Source organism: Opisthocomus hoazin, chromosome Z (assembly GCF_030867145.1).
Source record: "Opisthocomus hoazin isolate bOpiHoa1 chromosome Z, bOpiHoa1.hap1, whole genome shotgun sequence".
NCBI classification, from domain to species: Eukaryota; Metazoa; Chordata; class Aves; order Opisthocomiformes; family Opisthocomidae; genus Opisthocomus; species Opisthocomus hoazin.
Window position 1 is genome coordinate 88,537,259 of NC_134454.1, and position 13,722 is coordinate 88,550,980.

The 13,722-nt window shown below is 51.0% G+C and overlaps 1 protein-coding gene across 2 annotated transcripts in view; it reads left to right on the forward strand.

Moving 5' to 3' along the window:
• Positions 1–6,253: 6,253 nt before the first annotated feature.
• Positions 6,254–13,722, forward strand: part of ME2 (malic enzyme 2) — a 39,319-nt gene continuing 31,850 nt past the window's right edge. For both annotated transcript variants that reach the window (XR_012766619.1, XM_075446975.1), the window contains exon 1: positions 6,254–6,357. The gene's annotated coding sequence lies outside the window, so the exon portion shown is untranslated. The remainder of the gene's footprint in view (positions 6,358–13,722) is intronic.

Consider the following 13,722-nt stretch of genomic DNA (forward strand, 5'->3'; position numbering starts at 1 on the left):
AAAGGAAGACCAGGGACAACGTGGGGCCGCTGCTGAATGAGGCGGGTGTCCTGGTGACGGAGGATGCGGAGAAGGCAGAGCTACTGAATGCCTTCTTTGCCTCAGTCTTCAGTGCTAAGACTGGCCCTCAGGAATCCCAGACCCCGGAGGTAAGAGAAGAAGCCCACAAAGAGGACGACTTTCCCTTGGTTGAAGAGGACCGTGTGAGGGATCGCTTAAGCGATCTGGACATCCACAAATCCATGGGCCCTGATGGAATGCACCCACGAGTGCTGAGGGAGCTGGCGGATGTCATTGCTGAGCCACTCTCCATCATCTTTGAGAGGTCCTGGAGGACAAGAGAGGTGCCCGAGGACTGGAGAAAGGCCAATGTCACTCCAATCTTCAAAAAGGGCAAGAAGGAGGACCCAGGGAACTACAGGCCGGTCAGCCTCACCTCCATCCCGGGAAAGGTGATGGAGCAGCTTATCCTGGAGGCCATCATCAAGCAAGTGGAAGAAAAGAAGGTTATCAGGAGTAGTCAGCATGGATTCACCAAGGGGAAATCATGCCTGACCAATCTGATAGCTTTCTACGATGACATGACTGGCTGGGTAGACGAAGGGAGAGCCATGGATGTTGTCTACCTTGACTTCAGCAAGGCTTTCGACACAGTCTCCCATGATATCCTCCTAGGGAAGCTCAGGAAGTGTGGGCTGGATGAGTGGTCGGTGAAGTGGATTGAGAATTGGCTGAATGGCAGAACTCAGAGGGTTGTCATCAGCGGCGCTCAGTCTAGTTGGAGGCTGGTAACTAGTGGTGTCCCTCAGGGGTCAGTACTGGGCCCAGTCTTGTTTAACTTCTTCATCAACGACATGGATGAAGAGTTAGAATGTACCCTCAGCAAGTTTGCTGATGACACCAAACTGGGAGGTGTGGTAGACACACCGGCAGGCTGTGCTGCCATTCAGCGTGACCTGGATAGGCTGGAAAGCTGGGCAGAGAGGAACCTGATGAGGATCAACAAAGACAAATGCAGGGTCCTGCACCTGGGCAGGAACAACCCCATGCACCAGTACAGGCTTGGGGTGGACTTGCTGGAGAGCAGCTCTGTGGAGAGGGACCTGGGTGTCCTGGTGGACGACAGGTTAACCATGAGCCAGCAGTGTGCCCTGGCTGCCAAGAAGGCCAATGAGATCCTGGAATGCATTAGGAGGAGTGTGGCCAGCAGGTTGAGGGAGGTTCTCCTACCCCTCTTCTCTGCCCTAGTGAGGCCTCATCTGGAGTACTGTGTCCAGTGCTGGGCTCCCCACTTCAAGAAAGATGAGGAGCTACTGGAGAGAGTCCAGCGGAGGGCTACGAGGATGATGAGGGGACTGGAACACCTCTACTATGAGGAGAGGCTGAGGGAGCTGGGCTTGTTCAGCCTGGAGAAGAGAAGGCTGCGAGGGGACCTAATAAATGTTCATAAATATCTGCAGGGTGGGTGTCAGGAGGATGGGGCCAAGCTCTTTTCAGTGGTGCCCAGTGACAGGACAAGGGGCAATGGGCACAAACTGAAGCAGAGGAAGTTCCGTCTGAAGATGAGGAAGAACTTCTTCCCTCTGAGGGTGACGGAGCCCTGGCCCAGGCTGCCCAGGGAGGCTGTGGAGTCTCCTTCTCTGGAGATATTCAAGACCGGCCTGGCCGCGGTGCTGTGCAGCCTGCTCTGGGTGACCCTGCTTCGGCAGGGGGTTGGGCTGGATGACCCACAGAGGTCCCTGCCAACCCCGACCATTCTGTGATTCTGTGATTCTGTAATATAAGAAACGTGGTGTTGAGGAAGATGATTCAGAGGGCAGAGGCAGGGTGCTGCGGGCGATATCTGGAAGAGAGCTCCCAGTTATGAGGATGGTGTAGGAAAATGTAGGGGAAAAAAAATGGTAGGGAAAAGGCTGGGCAGCCTCGTCTTTATAGTGCACGTACGTCTGGCCCCACCATGGTGGCCGGATCAGCTCCAGGACAGGTAAATCTGTGCAAACTGCAACCGTGTCTTCTACTTGCTGTGTGGCTGTGTTAACAGAGCAAAAATGAGGGGGGAGGAGATAGTCATTGGTCAGGGTAAGTAGTGTGAGACAGTGTTGAAGGTGGACTGCAGAAACTGAAAATTGAAGGAAGGAGGGGAAGAGCCAGGAAAGCAGGATGAACCACCACTTGGTTAGACTATTTGAGGTTTTGTCACCACGTCCCTGGCTGCTCAGGAGCTCAGCAGAGTAGAGGCAACTGATGATCTGAGATCAAATGGATCACCACCCTAAAAAGAGGCTGCCGATCAAAAGCAGAGAAAGTAAAACATCAATTAAAAAGCAGCAAATGCCAGACTCATTAACCTACAGTGACAGTTACATGAGTCACTGACAAAGGAATTCATCAGCACCAGGGAGGGGAGGGACCTGTGTCCACGCATGCCAAAGCTCCCTAACCGGGAAGATGTACAGACACGTATGGATATATGTTTAAGCAATATCATCCCTAATCAAGGCAGATTTAACAGTGCCACAAAATGTCCCCAGGAGCCGGAGCTTTGTCATCTCCACTGTTAAATTGTTAGCACAATTCCAGGCATAGTTCTGGATCAGGCCAGCTAGCATTTTCCCAAACAATTGCTGGAGACAGTGTGGGAATTAGCACACAATTACCAAAGCACAGTCTGCATGTGAATGTTGGTTTGGACGGTGAAACGGTTCAATAGCGTGGATGTGGGCCGTTCCCATGCGAGCTGGTCTCTGAGCCAGAGAATACACTGGACACATTTCGTTGCAAAAACGCTACATGAGGAATTTTAAGTACAATAAAAGACAGAACAAAATTACTAGGCAGAAGTAGAATCAAAATAATGGGAACGGTGTGAAGGTAATTAGCAGTGTTCCTGCTCGAAAGATGTAAAAGAGGTAAGGTTTGTGGAGAGAAGTAATATCTTTCGGCAGAATCGGTGTAATAAAAGATACTATTTTTGTTCACAAACCTTGCCTCAAGGTAAACGATCATCTTTACTGCTTAGTTCCTGCTGTAGTTTCATAATGTAAATGAGAAGAGTCAGTAGGATCATGTCTCCATACGAAGATTACTCTAACTATACAGTTAACCCTCGGCACTTTTTAACAGAAATAAAGAGTGGAAGGTGAAGATGCCAGTTTTTATCAAGCTGCAGAAACTTTCTTCCTGAGAGATGACTTGTCTGTGCATCTACACTGTCAAAATTTCCAAGACTGGAGGTAGATAAAAACTAACACAACTGCTTAAATAATTATTTGTTCAGCAGCTGTGTATGTATCACAGAATCACAGAATGGTTGGGGTTGGAAGGGACCTCTGTGGGTCACCCAGTCCAACCCCCTGCCAAAGCAGGGTCACCCAGAGCAGGCTGCACAGCACCGCATCCGGATGGGTCTGGAATATCTCCAGAGAAGGAGACTCCACAGCCTCCCTGGGCAGCCTGGGCCAGGGCTCCGTCACCCTCAGAGGGAAGAAGTTCTTCCTTGTGTTCAGCTGGAGCTTCCTCTGCTTCCGTTTGTGCCCATTGCCCCTTGTCCTGTCACTGGGCACCACTAGAAAGAGTTTGGCTATCCATATATTTATGGGAGTGACAGTGTGGGTGTTGAGGCAGCACTACAGAGGGAAGGAAAAGAGGCCTGGATCTAGGTGAGGAGAACAGAAAAGTGATTTTTTTTTTTTTTTAATTCACATTAAGAATCAGTGATGTAAAAAAAAGAACATTGGGTCCAGCTCTGGTGGTGTTGCTTTAAATAGGGCATTTGAAAAACTGGAAATGTTACAGAAAGGAGAGACAAAATTATCTCAAGGATGGAAAACAAAAATCTTCTGTTTGATTTACCAGACAGGCTCGGTACGCTCTGTAAGGTTGATCATGAAAAAATGAAACAGGAAGTGTCTGGCTGTGATTTAGTCGAGGGAGACAGAACCAGCCACGAATGATCAGAAGTGCAGGACAAGTCAAATGAGAAATGCAGAACGGTTTTAGGAGAGTAGAACTGATTGAAGAAAATCACCTTGAGTCTACCTTCAAACTGCAGTCGGGTGACTTTAGAGAGGTGCATTTCACTTCGGCACAAACTGCTGGCTTCCTCTGAAAATGCAGTGGCCTGTATGTGTGGGAAACCTGCTATGATAATCAAATAGTCTCCTGTTGTGTGAAAAATTTCTGAATGAATTCGTGCCCTGTAGCGAGTGAGCTGTGAAACTGCCCAGGGCTGTTCCTGTACAGCCAGGAGAGACAGCAGAGCCGTGACAGTTGGCTTTAAGGGCTTGAGGAATGCCAACGGCTCCCAGTTGCTCTCTTGGCAACAGCGAAGCAACAACATCATGTGTGCCAAAAGAAACTCTTCTGTGTTGAGCACCAAATATGGTGATAAAAGTCCTTGGGAGGAGGAAGAAACGGCTGCTTCTGCTGTTCTACAGCACAGGCGGTTGCATGAATTAGCTATAAATGTAACAGTCACTTGGTGGCTACGTAGTAGCATGAGATGAAGAACAGGCGTGAGAAAGCAGGGTCCCATGCTGTGTGGGGTTGCTGTCCGTATAGACCAGACATAAATCACCCCTGTTGTCGTAGGACAAGCCAACTTTGGGTTATCAGGTAGTAGGCATCACCCCAGGATGCTGCTGCCCACCTGCACGAGCCTGGGGTCGCGTCAAGGCGCAAAGCGTGGTCCAGACCTCCTCTCCACAACTCGTTGCTTGAAAAAACTTTGCTGGATTGGAGTCTGGATTTGCAAATGGATTTACCAAAGAGCTGGTGGGAGAAAAGGCCAGCGCGAACATCGAGGGTGTGCTGTCTAGAAGTGAAAGCTCTCCCTCCCGTTAAAAATTGTTGCTGGGAGTTTCGGACCCTGCAGCCCTGCCAAATCCCATTCCCTGGGGTGGAGGTTTTTCTCTTCTGGGACTGATTACGACAGAGTTTTCAAGACAGCCACTCTTTCCCGAGAAAGGATGTATTTCAGCAAGGCATTGACTGTTAGATATACTGGGCAGGATCCATAACCAGTCTAAAATGACATGGGTTTACAGCAGTATCGATTTATGCTATTCAGGTATGAAGTCTGGTGTTTTTAAATGCCCTTAATCTGGGCTATTTTTAGCCAGGCACAAAGTCATGACCTTGCATGTTATTTTAGCAACCTCCTTTGTTTGTAGATGCAGCACAAGATTAATCAGAAATGTTCCAAAGCCACGACAATCATGCTTGGGGGGGAGGGGGAAGCAGCAGAATATGGACTTCATGACAGGCCTCAAAATCACAATTAGAAGAGGAGGTTTTGATTAAATGGGTTTGTGTATTTATTGTTACAGTTACTACAGCAACTCCGCTTCTTTTAACTGCACAGCGCTCCTTCGTGGATCTAACAATTTACATCACCTGAAGCGCCAGCAGGGAACGAGCAGCCTCACAATTCGCAACGCTGGCAGATTGGGCTGGAGAGCAGCCTTGTGTTGTTGGGAAAAGCGACACTTTTTCAGACCATGGTTCCTTTCTGGGCCTGGTTAGTGCTGACCTGCAGCGTTAGCTGCCTCACCGTCCTCTGCCAAGTCTTCTGTTTAAATCCAGCGTGCTGTACATTAACGGTGTTCCAGCCCTCCGAGCTCTGTCTGGCAACCCAGAGCTTAACGCCCCAGAGGTGTTTTACGGAGCCCTAATGGGTGTCAGGGACCGGCACTGTCGCCGTCGGGCAGCGGCCGCCATCTTGCTCCGGGTACCCCGGGGGAGGGGGGGGGGGGGCACCCCCATTTCCCGTCCCGCACTAAAAGGTCCGCTCTCTGCTACCTTCCTCCTGCTTTGCCCCTCCTGCCTCGTCCCCTCTCCCCAGCCGGGGGCTCTGACACCCCGGGGGCCACCCGCCCGCCCTCACGGCGCCGCCCGCCCTCACGACCCCGGTCCCCTCACGCTCCCCCGTCCCCTCACACAACCCCTCCCCCGCCCCCTCCTCCCGCCCCCTCGCCGACCGGACTCCCCGCCCCGCCCCTTCACGCTGATTCGCCGTTGTGCCTGGCCGAATTAACATAAAACAGGCAGCGCCCGGCCGCGCCTGGCCCGGTTTCCCCTCTGTTAGGGCGGGGAGCCGCGGGGGAGAACGCTCATTGGCTGAGAGCGGCTAGCAACCGGCGAGTCGGCTTCCTTCTCATTGGCTGCGTAGTGTTGTCAGTCATGGGGAACGCCCCGCCCTCCGGGGTGTCCCTCCCCGGCGCCTCATTGTTTGCTCCATTCAGTGGTAGGCTCCGAGGCGGACGGAGCTCCGGCGGATGGGAGCCGGAGCTGTTGCACAATAGAAACAGGTCCTCGGCCAGCATCGCTCAGAGGGGCAGCAGCCGCAGGAAGGACGAGGTAGATCCCGTTCTGGTAACAATTTTACAATTGCGATGGCGCAACGAAGGGCCTCCGGTCTCTTGCCAAACCCGTGTCTTGGGGGCGTTTTACTCCAGACCCCCGACCCCTGCCGCCTTTCCTCCTCCGCCTACCCCCACCCCCCCCCCCCCGAAACCACCCCCCCGCGCGTCGCCGGGGCGAGGAGAAGGGGCCTTCGCTTCCCGGCCACGGAGCCGTAGCCGGAGACGCTGCGGAGCGGGGCCGGGAAGGCCCGGGCGCGGGGCCAGCCCGCTCCCGCCGTGAGGGGACGCGAGGCCCGCCCCGGCAGCGGGGAGGGGGACGGAGGGAGCTCCGCGTCCCCGGGGTCGGCTGATGTCGGGAACCCCCGGGGGGCTCGGCCTTCTGCGGGGACCCCCACCCCGGGGAGGTCCCGCAGCCCTCGGCCCCGCGGCAGGTGGAAAACCCCGAGGGCGGCTGCCGCGCTTGGGCGGGAAGAGGCCGTGCGCTGGCCGGGCGTGTTTACCAGCTGTCAAAACGGGTGACAAATTCCCCCTCCGACAGCAAACCCTGGGTTTGTAGCGGCCTTCGGAGGACGCTCCCCCAAACTCCCCGAATTCAGGGCGCAGCTGCTGCCGGGGCTCCCCTCGCTGGCTCCGACCCCCGGCGAACTTTCATGGCGGGGACCTACAAGCGAAGAGGGCCCAGGCTGGGGGGCGGCCGGGCGGCTGTTGGAAGAGGAAATGCCGCGGTGTTCGAGCTTGCCTCTGCGGTCCCCTGGGGTTTCTGTGCCTCTCGGCTGGTTTGGTTGAAGAAGCGGCAGTTAGGGATGCCGCCGTCGCCGGTGCCGCGCTCCTTGCCACACCATAATGTTAAGTGGTACAAGACCTTGCCGCACCGTACCGTGAAGTGGTACTGCCATTCAGCGTGACCTGGACAGGCTGGAGAGTTGGGCAGAGAGGAACCTGATGAGGTTCAACAAGGGCAAGGGCAGGGTCCTGCACCTGGGGAGGAACAACCCCAGGCACCAGTACAGGCTGGGGCGGACCTGCTGGAGAGCAGCTCTGTGGAGAGGGACCTGGGTGTGCTGGGGGACGACAGGGTGACCATGAGCCAGCAGCGTGCCCTGGCTGCCAAGAAAGCCAATGGGATCCTGGGGTGCATTAGGAGGAGTGTGGCCAGCAGGTCGAGGGAGGTTCTCCTTCCCCTCTACTCTGCCCTGGTGAGGCCCCATATGGAGTCTTGTGTCCAGTTCTGGGCTCCCCAGTTCAAGAAAGCTGAGGAGCTACTGGAGAGAGTCCAGCTCAGGGCTATGAGGATGAGGAGGGGACTGGAACATCTCTCCTATGAGGACAGGCTGAGGGAGCTGGGCTTGTTCAGCCTGGAGAAGAGAAGGCTGAGAGGGGACCTTAGAAATGCCTCTAAATATCTGCAGGGTGGGTGTCAGGAGGACGGGGCCAGACTCTTTCCAGTGGTGCCCAGCGACAGGACAAGGGGCAACGGGCACAAACTGAAGCAGAGAAAGTTCCAGCTGAACATGAGGAAGAACTTCTTCCCTCTGAGGGTGACGGAGCCCTGGCCCAGGCTGCCCAGAGGCTGTGGAGTCTCCTTCTCTGGAGATACTCAGGCCCCGGCTGGACAAGGTCCTGTGCAGTCTGCTGTAGGTGACCCTGCTTTGGCAGGGGGTTGGACTGGGTGACCCACAGAGGTCCCTTCCAACCCGACCATTCTGTGATTCTGAGACCTCGCCACACCGTGAAGTGGTACAAGACCTCGCCACACCTTACCGTGAAGTGGTATGAGATGCTGGCCTCTGAGCGGCTGGGTGGGTTGTGTCACGGCATGAATCTCCCAGCGGCCTGAAGAAACCTGAAAAAACATACAGCAGCGTTGATAAAGGGCTGATGAAAGAGCCTGATTTTGCAGCCAGGCAAGCTGTTAATTATTTGGTATCTTTTTGTGTTCTGAATTCCAAAAAGTTAGAAGTGAGCAGCGAAGGGAAATTTTCTATATATGTGTATAAACACATGGGTAATACAAGGAGCCGGGCAGAATATGAAACTCCTCAAATAATCCATGTGTGGGTGCAGCCAGCAGTGTCCAGCATGATGTTGGCTCTTTAAATGTCATCAGGTCTATACAAATTTACTCTGAGCATGTATTTTAAGAGAAAGTGCGTGTTGCAAGTCCCAGGACAAAACTTCTGACAATCCTGCACGTTGGCAGCGTGAGTGTGGATGAGATTTGAAGCTTTTACTCCTGCAGGCGACGAAAGAAGCTGTCAAAATGCGTGGTGGTGTGCCATGCTGGAGTGAGTACTAGTTGAATGTTCATCTTTACTACTGGTGGCAGCACCTTTATTGCAACAGAAGGAACACTTTGCTGTTGCTGCGGCTGGTAACTAGTGGCATATGGATAGTTTTCAGATTCTTCTGTGATTTAAGCGGGAGATTTTTTTTTCAGAAGTCCAAACTTTCATGCACACCGAGGTTTATAAGTAGCTGACAGGCTTATGCTTTGTGTGATCTCCATAATTCTGAGTTAGCCAGCAGCTTGCTTTCTCCGTGCTGACTGCTGAGCTGTTCTCCCGGGAGGAATTCCCTTTTGTAAGTGCGTGGCTGTTGTTGAGAACATCCTTGTTTCTCTCTCAACTTGTAGCTAAAAAAATCTTTGAACTGAAGAAAACAGCTCTAAGCTGTGTACCGTTTCTCCAGAGTAAAGCAATGATGGCTGGCTGGCTGTTTCTGCAGCCCCTCTGACGATTCTGCAGGATAAAGCCTTTGTCTCACATACGTAGGTGCGCTCACCTTCACCACCGTTAGCCCTCCCAATAAGACAAATGGAATAAAATCAAGAACGTGAATATATCATATCGGAGTAAGCCAAAATTGCAGCTGCTGCAGTTCCCACAGTACAAGATAATGGACTGCTGCTGCTTAAGAGAAATATTTAGGTCAGTAACATTAATGTGTAAGAAAATAGCTCTCTGATGTTGTGTGATAAGTGAGAGCTTTTATGAACCGAAACTCCAACACCAAACAATTCAGTCCTACTTCCTAGTTGTGCTGCGAGAAGTTGGCTGGTATTGTAAGTTAAAGTAACGTAGGCTCTTTTTACAAAGGTGTTCTGAAATTATTCTCATTTGAATTCACCTAAGTGGGCTTTGTTTGCTGAAAGTTTCAAGCCTCGAATGGTGAACTTACTTACTCTGTTGAAGTAGTCAGCATCTAACTTTTCTCCTTGTTGAACTGGTTGCCTCAGAATAAGAGGGAAGAAAAGTGGTTTCAAGATCTGCTTCCAAAATGACCTACTCACTGCTGCCGAATGTTTTATTAGTAACACACACCCCCCACCCCCCCACGTGATTGTTCCTTTTAATTTGCAGAGCTTGAGGTACCTTTAGAAATGTAATTTAAAACGACAGCCCAGGACTTTGCTGGAAGGAACCTGAAGTAGTAGTATTACCATTTTCTGCTCGCTTGCCCTGACAGCACCTGAGTGTCGGAGGTGCCGTGCAGAACTGCGTCGCCCAGCCGCGTCTCTCTGCTCCTGGGGTGTTCCTGGTGTGAAATGGAAATGCCCCCTTCCCCCTTGAGCTGCAGAGCACCCGCTGCAGGGATGATGCGGGGAAAGCTTGCTTTCTTTAAGTGAAAGTCTAATCAGGAGACACATTTGTAGTTGGTACTTGCCTAATGTAATAATTTTAGACTGCTTTATCATTACTGAAGTGATGAAGCCGGCTAGTGTGCGCCTGGTTTGTGTCATGCTTGGGTAGGCAAGGCTTGTCTGTTTATTTAGGGGGGGAAAAAAAAAGAAACCAGAGCGCAATGGTGGATCTACACTGGGCTCGGGATAGAGCAGACTCGCAGGACAGATTGCTGTGGGTGTGGAAGAGGAAATGTTTGCTGGCCCTAGAGGAGTGGTTCTTAAAAAAACAAAACTATTTCAGGCCAGAAAGACTGGAAACTCTTTGAGGCCTTGAATTAATAATTGCGGCTTGTGTTATTGAAACCAAGTTTCTCTTAGCACACAGGTCTTGGTAATTTCTGTACGTGAGAGACCAGAACTGTTCATTTACGCAGGATTTCAGGAATACTTGCAATATATTTATGTTTAGCCATCCTTGGAACTGAAAGGTGACTGCAAAGTCATCAAGCAGAAGTTCTGTCCGCTGAGAGATACTCCCTAGTCTGGAGGTGTAATCCACAAGTTGGGTAGCTTGTGCAGTAATTGAAGCAGACCTTGCTTTAATGGACACGGAGCTTCCTGGCTCTCTGAGCAATGTCACTGTACCTTTTGAAAGTATGATGAACCTTTCCCTTAAAAGTAGCTTTTGCAATTTAACAAATCCATAATTGCAGCAGCAAAACATTTGCTCCTAGATAAGGGCACTTGTGCAGTGTTGGTAATTAGTTTGACCTGGCCAGATGCCTCCTGATAAGGCACAGAAGAGAGCTGTCATCTGCTATGCTGCAGAATTTAATCCTCTCAAATTGTGACACAGCATGTATGTGGTAATAAGTCAACAATTACCAGTTGTATTGGATTAAGTCTGGTGGCGCACCGCGGTCTTGCTTAGTCCTTGCCATTGCCAAGTACTGAAAGAAGAGAAGATATCCTTGTTCTGGTTATGCTGACACGTGTTTTAGCAGGAATTTTATTCCTCTTTCAATTCCTCTGCTCTCTTCCTAATTCCTCCTTACAGGACGTTGCACAACCTCAGTCCTCCGTGTATGTTTTCACACCGCTGCAACCTCCCCTCTCCCTGTCTTTCCCTCTGTTTTGGTTTCGGCTGCCGCCGGCAACAAAAGTGCCACGCGGCCACCCCTCCACCCGCCGGCGTGCGGACAAGAATGGAAAGAAAGAGGCAGAAACCGGTGGGTCGGGATAAGGGCAGTTTAACAGAACAGCAAACAGAGGGAAACAAGAACAACAACGATACAGATAAGGAGAAAACACGACAAAAACAGACCCGCTCTCTCGGACCGCACCGGCGCCGCACGCTCCCGAGCCGCGAGAGAGTTCCCGCAGCGCCGCCCCCCCCCCCACCAGAACCCCGCGTGACGGCACAGGGTATGGAACACCGGGCTCTGTTTGGCCAGGTGGGGTCAGCCCCCACCCCCGGCTGTGCCCCTTCCTGGAGTCCGGTGAAAATTAACCCTGTCCTGGCCAAACCCAGGACACCCTCAGTTGACATTCTGCCCCATTCTCTATCAGCCTCTACTGTCACAATCATCTCTCCTTTTTCTTCTGGTTGAAGTACCACCATCTCAAGCCTGCCTTCTCTTCTACAAAACCCATCATAAACCATTTAAAAACCTTCCCGCAAAGCAGCAGGACCCAACCCGTTCATCTCCTTGAAACCAGGTATCGGTTTGGGGACCTTTCTTCCAGACCTGTCCATGCAGCTTGCTGTAATTCAGCTGCTGAATCGAGATTAATCCTCAGGGTTACTGGATTGTCCTGTGCATGTATTCTTGAGGAGGAATTAGGACTTCTAAAGCAGAAGGACCTGGATAGATGGGTGGCTTGTTGTTGCCAGGTTGGTGGCCAGCAGAGATGGGAGGAGAAGGTAGGTGAGTCATGGAGGTGTTCAAAATGATACGGCACTTCAGGACATGGTTTAGGAGGCATGGTGGTGATGGTCTGATGGTTGGACCTGATGATCTTAGAGTTCTTTTCCAACCTTAATGATTCTATGATGGAGGGCCACGGCCATGCCAGCAAAGCACAGAACTCCTACAGAGGAGCATGGACAGGGGATGGGGAAGGATGCTGGCTTTGTGGCTTCAGGGTAGGTCATGTTGAGTTCCAGAGACAGATTCTTGCTAAACAGGGTTTTAAAGTCTGTGACAAAAGGAGTTAGAGATGTGCGAGATAGAAGATGAAACAGAGATAGGAAATAATTAGAAGAGCAGGGGAAGGAGAGCTCAGGGTTGAGTAACCAGTCAGGTTTTGTGCTGGATATAAATTAACTGGGATCGTATCTCCCGGATCTAAACAGAGGGACTGAGTGGAAAACGAAGCCAGATTCCTCCGGCTTGCATCTGAGATGCCTCCACCGAGAGAATCATTGTGGCAGTGTGGCACCTCAGAGGAGAGGAGAAAGTTAAGATTTGTAAGATTTGAATCACACCCCTGAAAAGTCTCTTTCTCTCGTGCGTGCTCTCTCTCTCCCTCTCTCTATCTCTCGTTGATTAGAGAGTTAATTGATCTAGTTAGGAGAAATCTCGGCCACAATCTTGTTCGGTTCTTAAGTGCTCATTAATTGCAATGGAGTAATTGAAATTTAATTGGAGTGAGATAAGGTGTGGTGTTTGGCCTGGTTTTTAATTCCGTGTTTGAGGTGTTTGCTCGCGACAGACTGAAGCCGCGCTGACGCCAGGCTGATGGGATGCGGGCTGAGGTCTGCGGCGACCCTGGAATCACCGATGGCTTTTACCCTCACGTGCGTCAGGAGGTGGACTCACAGCTGTGTAACGATGCCAAGTGAGCAATCGGTGTTAGAAACAGTGAAGACTGAATTTGCCGTTCCGAAAGGCTGCCTGCTTCGTGGCGCAAATTTGATTTTGCTTCTCTGATCCTGATTTTCAGCTGCCCTGGGTTCTGGCAGACCGGCTGTGTTTAGTCCACCGCGAGCTGGTTTGGGGAGGAATTATCGTGTTAAAAGCAACATTTGTTTGTAGCGCTGGCAAGGCTTCCATTCCTCCTGTCTCCACACAGTAAATTTATGTTCTTTACCGCAAAACAACTAAACACATGGGGTTTGAGTGGGACTTTTTTGAATTGCAAGGCCTAAACAAACAAATAAAGGAGGAGAGAAAGAGATCCTGCTGAATGTCAGTGCTGCTTCCCTCTATGCTTTATAACGGGTGGAAGAGAAACTTGGACATGACTGACGATGAAAAAGATGAAATGTTTGCATGTTCTTTTAATGCTTGGAAAGATTTTGTAGAAAATCCTTAGGTTGTAACTTAGAAGATCAGTCTGCCTTCTTGAAAGTTGATTATGTGTAGATCTGATTATAGAAAGGTCTTCTAAAGTATTCAGGCTATATTTAAGATAATGAAGTTTTGTTCCTTAATCTAATTTTGGCTTCCATCTGGAAGAAATTAAAAATCCAAGCCATGCATCATTTCATTCCTTAAAAACGTCTCATACCTGCTGTGCTCTCCTTGCGTGCGTCTCAGATGTGAATATACAGCTGGGCCAGGGGATGATGGACCGCCAGCTGTGACAGAGGGGGAGAAGGGTTCCCTGCCACGCTGACCCGGGCTCTCTGCCCTCCTCCATGGACTGTATAGGCCTAGTGTTAAAGGGATCTATTTTTTTTTCCTCTCCCCATGTCAGGATTCTGCACGACATTGCATCTGAGCTGTGTACGTC